Source organism: Montipora foliosa, chromosome 11 (genome assembly GCF_036669935.1).
Source record: "Montipora foliosa isolate CH-2021 chromosome 11, ASM3666993v2, whole genome shotgun sequence".
NCBI lineage: Eukaryota > Metazoa > Cnidaria > Anthozoa > Scleractinia > Acroporidae > Montipora > Montipora foliosa.
Genome location: NC_090879.1, coordinates 44,951,353 through 44,958,390, shown reverse-complemented (window position 1 = coordinate 44,958,390; position 7,038 = coordinate 44,951,353). Strand labels below are relative to the sequence as shown.

The 7,038-nt window shown below is 38.2% G+C and overlaps 1 long non-coding RNA gene across 1 annotated transcript in view; it reads left to right on the top strand.

Annotated features, from left to right (window-relative positions):
- The first annotated feature begins 585 nt into the window (after window positions 1-585).
- LOC137976071 (uncharacterized) overlaps window positions 586-7,038 on the top strand; it is a 12,579-nt gene continuing 6,126 nt past the window's right edge. The window contains exon 1 of the long non-coding RNA XR_011117691.1: window positions 586-1,382. This is a non-coding gene — a long non-coding RNA (uncharacterized lncRNA). The remainder of the gene's footprint in view (window positions 1,383-7,038) is intronic.

Here is a 7,038-nt window from a genome sequence, read left to right as displayed (position 1 = left end):
CTGCATTGCGTCTTACAGTAAAAGACGAGAAATCTTCAATCGTTCGCCAAATTCAATACTAGAAAACTTAAAACCAATACGAAAGCGTTAAAACATGTACATGTATCATGTGGAAAACTGCTCTAAAAAATGAATCCTTCCAAAACACCTTCACAAGCTCGTATGTTTGTATTTTCAGCGTTCGCAGGCTAGGTAGATCTGAAAGTAACAACTTCGCGGCTCTCCCTGTTCAGCTCGCTGCCACAATTTACGAGCAAAAAAAAAAGGTTTCTTCCATTCTCTTATAAGCCATCTTTTAGAGACTATGAAATACGAAGTGGGAAATAAAATACTTCCTCTGAAAAGGTTGAATAATCGAAACGCGACGGATCGTGTCTGTATTCATAGCTACAGGTAAGTTGCACGCCAGGCAAAACAGCGTTTAGGAAGAAATTACACGCAAGCGTTGTTTCTCATTTGCGACGGAAAACATGATGAAGTCAATCTTGTCCCGAAAGGTTGCTCGTTTCAAAAAGTATACCACTGTCAACTGAGTGAAGAGTAAACTACTCATGCTCCTTTATCCTGGTGTTTTATCTAAAAACAAGCCGACGGCCCCTGAGAGCGGAAACCACTTAAGTTCATGTCAAGAGACTTCCTTGAACCCAAAATATAAAACGCAGTGCCCTTGTTAAAAAATAAACGAGCCAGTGACACATTCATGCTAAGGAAATAATAAGCACGTAATGTTTCTCAAATGACGACCGAAACTTTATAAAATATAATATCGCGCTCAGGTTATCCAAACCTGTACTACTCTAAGCCGCATTGACATATGGACGGAAAACAGCAGGATTTAAAAGCGAAGGAAACGAAAACCAGGGAAGCGCTGTGTAGTGATGTTTTGTAACAAAACAAATGCAGACGGAGTTAGCCTTCAGCAGTTTCCAGCTGATGAAAGTGTGCGGCGACAGTGATTGCATTTGTTCGATGGTCATCACCTTCGGGTCACATTTGCAGCGACCATTTCTCAACGGACAGACAAAGGATTCTGTTCAAAAAAAGCTGGATTCAGCTCTAAGCTAGTATTAAAAAAGTCCGCAGTTCCTTCTATTCATGCGTCTTCTACTTCCGAGCAAGTAAACGAAGCTCGAAGAATAAAAGAAAACTCCCTTTGTGTAACGAACAATCGAGGGTAGAAGACTACAAGATTGTAGCTCCGTGGTCACGCAGGAGACTTACACTGAAACTGTGTTTCTAGACACAATTGTCTACAAAGACACGAGATTCAAGGATCAAACAATCCTTGATGTAAAAACACGTTTGAAACCCACGGAGACCTTCCAATGTAAGCATTTTACCACTTGTCATCCGCCAAACATGAAGACGCCGATTCGTCAAAGGTGAGGTCTCGGGAATCCTTAGAACAAACTCCTTAAAGGTCACTTTCGAGGAAAACATTTAAAAATTTAAAAGACATTTGCAGGACAGAGAGGAACCCTCGCATTTTTTTTTTTAGAAAAAAACTACTATCAGAAATCAAATTCACAAGGAGGGACTCAGTGCTTAATTTTTTTTAAGGAAATAACAAAACACAAAGAGATATTTTAGCTTTCAATGTGACTCAATAAGAGCCATCAGTGTCAAACCTAAAAGAAGCTTTACTAGAAAAATGGCATTGAATTTAAAATCAACCCCTACTTCGCCAAATTTTTAAAGAACCACCAATCATTTCGTACAAAAAAGGAAAATCCTTAAAGGATCTTCTTGTGAGAGCAAAACTATAAAAGGTTCTATACGTGTTTTCACACAGGAAGGGAATCAGTGTGGCCTGTCACTCCTTGCATTTCTCATTTTTTTATTTTTCACTGCATCTACTTCTTGACAGCAGATGTTCTCTTCCTCCCTCCACGTTGACACCAGTTTCAGAACTGACACCTTGTAATAAAAGTAACAATTTTTATCACGATATTGAATAGAAGAAATAGAGAACACAAGTTGTATGATTTACGTTTTCACCAAAATGAACAGTTATCAGCACTGCAACTGTTACAAACGTGACAGATAACTTAAACTTTGGGCTATAAACAAGGTACAAAGACCAGAAAAAAGGGGAAAACTGAAGTTCACACTAAGTTAATATTAAGAGGATGTTTAATTCTAAGTACCTGTACGAATGCTATTTTTCTGCATTGCGTCTTACAGTAAAAGACGAGAAATCTTCAATCGTTCGCCAAATTCAATACTAGAAAACTTAAAACCAATACGAAAGCGTTAAAACATGTACATGTATCATGTGGAAAACTGCTCTAAAAAATGAATCCTTCCAAAACACCTTCACAAGCTCGTATGTTTGTATTTTCAGTGTATGAAAACCTAAGCTTTGGAAGGTGAGTGCGTGTAGCATAAAAACACATCGCTCCCATGGAATTCAAGAATCTGCACATTCAAATTTTCTTTACTTCATCGCTCCTATATTTAATAAGCGACTGAATTTGCATAATTTATTGCCTTCTGCTCTTTAAGAACGACACTTTGATAACAATGCACCTTATTCGTGTGCTAATGAGTGGACAGGTATTCTGTAGTCTAGCCGCGATTGATTTTGAGATACAATATTTAAGTTTCATGCACTCACCATTCGTCGCTTTCTTGATTGAGACGGCTGCGGCGTCCGGGGCCTTTAAGGACGTTCGCGCGAAATTTTTCTAACATTGATTTTTTTCTGAAAATTTTACCATTGAAAGATCATGAGTTAGCGACGTCAGAAATGTAAAAAAAATGTGGGATCACCGACTTCGTTTTGGAAATAACATGCCCAGAAGAACACCAAAATCTGAGTAAATCGGGCTTCGTTGGCGAAGAAGACCACAGTAGCTGCAAGTCCCAAAATATTGCAATTAGCGCTTTGAAGGGAAATGTTCTCTGCCAAATACGGTTTAAATGGACCTTTTAAGCGAATTTAGTCAGCTGGTGAGGTTCCTCATAGAACAAGTTCGCATTTAACGACAATAGTTTCACGCGCCTTGCAGCCGCAAATGGCAGGATTCTATGTCCCGTGGACAGAAATCTTCAATTTTTTTGATTTCCCACATTGATTTTTTGTTTATTTTTTGACAATGTGGAGATAATTGTAAATGAAATCTGTTTCTGAAAAGAAAAGTAGGGGTCACCGAACGTCCAAGATCGTTAAATCCAATCAAAGCTATAACAATGGTCATCTGCCCTATCATTGTTCATTTGAGTACTTAGCGCGCGCGCTCGATGCATGCAGGGCGCTTATACATAGGGCGGTGAAACGGGCAGTCCGCTCTTGGTCCAATGTGTGATGCGGAGAGGGACTGGCACGAGCGCTCCTTCCGCGCTTCCGGTGCAATTAATGGCTGCCAAAAATATCCTCTCGAAGAACCGGAAATATAGTTTTCTTTCTTTATTTTTGGGCCACCAGTAGTGTATTATTCAAAGGCCTTTTTGATATTTTTGACCCAAAACTCAATACTATTTTGTCTGTTGAATTTAACTCAAGTATTTTCGTCGTAAGGTGCTCAAATTTGAGTGAAGTAAGACAGTGTCGAATGCAGCTATGTCCCGTTTATCGTGACCAAGCCGTGTTCCGCTGCTTCTTTTAGGAGTACTCCACATTACTCCACTCTAAATTTTACATATGTTGAAGATCGACAGCTTTTACATAACATAGTAAAAAACCAGCTGGATATATTTGGATATAGCAGCGTTTCAGAACTTCAAACTTGCTCACTTAAAATCGCTCGCGACGAATCGCCAGCCGCAGTCAATTTTACCGACAGTAAAAAACTATTTTCAAGATTTCACCCGCTTGGGAAAATCAACAAACAACAAATACGGTTTAGTCAGGGCGCTTGTAAGTTCATCTTGATAATTTAAATGAAATACGAGTAAAGCTTGCTGTCCGAAAAAGTTTGCAAATACATGGCTTTGCATGAAAACAACACCACAGATTTTAAAGACACAAGAATTTATGAAAATGTGAAATGCTTTGGAATGTCTTCAAAGATAACAGTCCACTGCAGTCAATAACAGATCAACGTGTTAACAACTTAAACCTAGTACTTAATTACTTCAAAACCTGGAAAAAAGAGCTTCAACAAACATTCCACAGAAGGACAGATGTGTCAGCTAGAACACTTCATAACATGGCAAACAATTGATCTCGAGGTAATATATATAAGACAAGACTTAAAATGGATCACAGTAAAACAATAGAAAACTGATAAGTTATTGTAAATACCATGTCCTTGCCCCGTTAGGTATGACCATGCAAAAAAGTCATACTATTCCATGGCAACTCCTTCATATTTTGTACCAACTGAGGACAAAACAATGATTCCAGTTCCTTGCAGAATATCCTCCCGTGAGGAAAAGCAATTTGTAGCCTGTCACGACTGCTACGTTTTAATTAAGACTCCCCATCCTCTCCCAAACCCCATATTGTTTTCTTTGCCTTTGTGCAGTTTGGACACAAACAAATAAGCTAACCTGTGGCTGATCAATATGATCACATTTTGTTCCACTGTGTGAAACATAAATAAAATAATTAAAAGCATAAGCCCTGGAACATACCTTAAAAAATAAAAATGACTGTATTTAATGTTAGGCTTGACTAGCAACACCGCACAGAGACCTTAAAAAATATAGCATGACTATTTCACACTCAAGGATCACAGGCATCTATTTTTGGGGGTCTGAGGGCTTATTTAAATAAAAAAAATGTGTGGCTGATCTTTAAGCCCTTTTACTCAATCAATTAAATATATTACATATCAATACAGTAACTCTCTGTTTCATATTGTTTTCAAGGTGTCAGTAAAAGGCCTTAATCTACTGAGTATACATACACACCGTGCAATACATACTTAATTGACCACTCCCCATAGGAGCTTTTCAGGGCCAATGAAACAATCAACGAAACAACAGAACATACATATTCCAGCACTCGGCAAGGTCCCTTTTTGACTTGTGGCTGTTTCTGCTTAGGTGGCCTCATACACCACAAGCCTTTTTGAACACATCACCACCAAGCCGGCCACTTCTGCTGAATAATTTTCAGGGTCAAGTATTTGTTAATCCCTTCTACGTTATTCAGTTTTTCATACATGTACTATCTGGCTGTTTCTGTGATCAAAGTTTTTAATTTCACCCAGAGTTTGTTTCATTTGTTAGCCTTATTTTGGGGTTGAGAGTTTGCTTGAGTTTGTAAATTTCTTCCCCTCGTTCTACAGACCAACCCTCACCATTCACCCACAGTATTCCCCTCAAACTACCTGCTAATTAGTGAATATTTTAGTTAGTGGAGAGAAACCCCTTCTTGTAAGGAGGATTCTTCTATTAACAACAATTAAGAAAGCTACAAAGGTTGCTAGGTTGCTATGTATTACTATTAAATAACCAATCTTACTTTAAGTTGGACAGTTCATCTTTAATTTAATATGGCTACTTCTTGGGGCACCAGACACAAATGGTAACATAATTATTGTTTAACCACTGTTTGCAAGACATTATATTTTGGTGCGATATTGTTTCTTGTCGCCTGTTTCCATTATTTTATGTCATCTGTATTTCGTACACAAAGTAGATGCTTTTGCCAGACATTCAGACTCCCCTCAGAGGGTTTTTGATTCAAATGCTTCACCACTCGGCAAAATTCCAGTCTTATTGATTGAGTTATAGACCCTATAATCCAAAAAATTACATTTATCACTCCTTTGTAAAGGTCATTCAAAAAATGAGGGCGATAGCATTTATGACTTTGTAATATCTTGTCTCATTTTTCCAGTTTAAATTATTTTTTTAGATTATGCAAATTAGAAGATTTGCAATGTCACACAGTGTACACAATGTGGAAGGCAGGACTTTTATTTTCAGATAATTAATGGTAATAGGTAACAATACTTAGCTCTATTTTCTATTTTGTTTTGAAAATAGCATGTTACCATTTCTGCTTGTGAGAGCTAACCATAAATAGGATTACAAAATTCTCTTGACACTAACTACACAACTCTTCATACTAACTAGTAAGCTACGATGGTATGTCATTTCGCCTGAGGTGCACTCTGGTCAGCCTGTGTTCAGTAAGCTCTCAATAATGACAATAAACAACACTTTACCCAAATCCTGTGCCAATAATTTCTCTGTACATGACTGATTTCTAAAGCCATAATAAAACTTTGCATAACTATTGTACTCACAGTAAGGCACATAATTAGCTCAATTATCATTCATCTACAGAAAATATTGTGGTAATCAGTGGCAGATCTAGAGCTTGAGCTAAGGGTGGGGGGGGGTTGCTTGCCATGCCGGCTTTTCCTCCTGTGGTAAGGTAGTTTTGAGGTAAATGCAAGCATTGTGATTGGTTCTTTCTTGGTTGGGATTTTGCTATGCCGACCATTTCTTTGGAAGCGGTCATAAGCCGTGCAATTTTTGTTTTTGAAAAGCCACAAATTCAAGAAACAACCATGGCCCGAGTTTGGCCCGAGTACCATATGATAAACTACTTTCTAACCAAGCTTGCCCAAGCCATACTGATGAATATTGCACCTTGGTCATTTTTGTATGGACCTCGCTGCGCTCATCTTTAGTTCCACAATGTTCAACCAATATTCCCCAGTATCGCCCTCCACATGGTTCGGTTAGCAAGAGCTTAATATTTCCAAGTTGTTACTTGTATTTTGACCTGCCTTTTGGGTCCTTCAACACACAGCACGAGTCGAGAAAATACTCACCAGAATATAAACAAAATGTGAAAAAAAAACCATGGCTTATAACCTTTCCCATGGAAATGGCTTGTATGGCAAAGTCCTGAACAATAAAGCACCAATCAAAACACTTGGATTTACCTAAAGGCCATAGGTTATAGGAGAAAACCAATCAAAAACAGAGGGAAAATGTTTGTTACATTAACATCAGCTATGTGTCTGGAACATCTGAAGAATTTTTTTCCTCGTTCAAATCAAAAAAGTCGTCTGTGATGTCCTGTAAAAACAATTCTTCCAATTCTTCGAGTGAGTCGCCGATCTCAACACT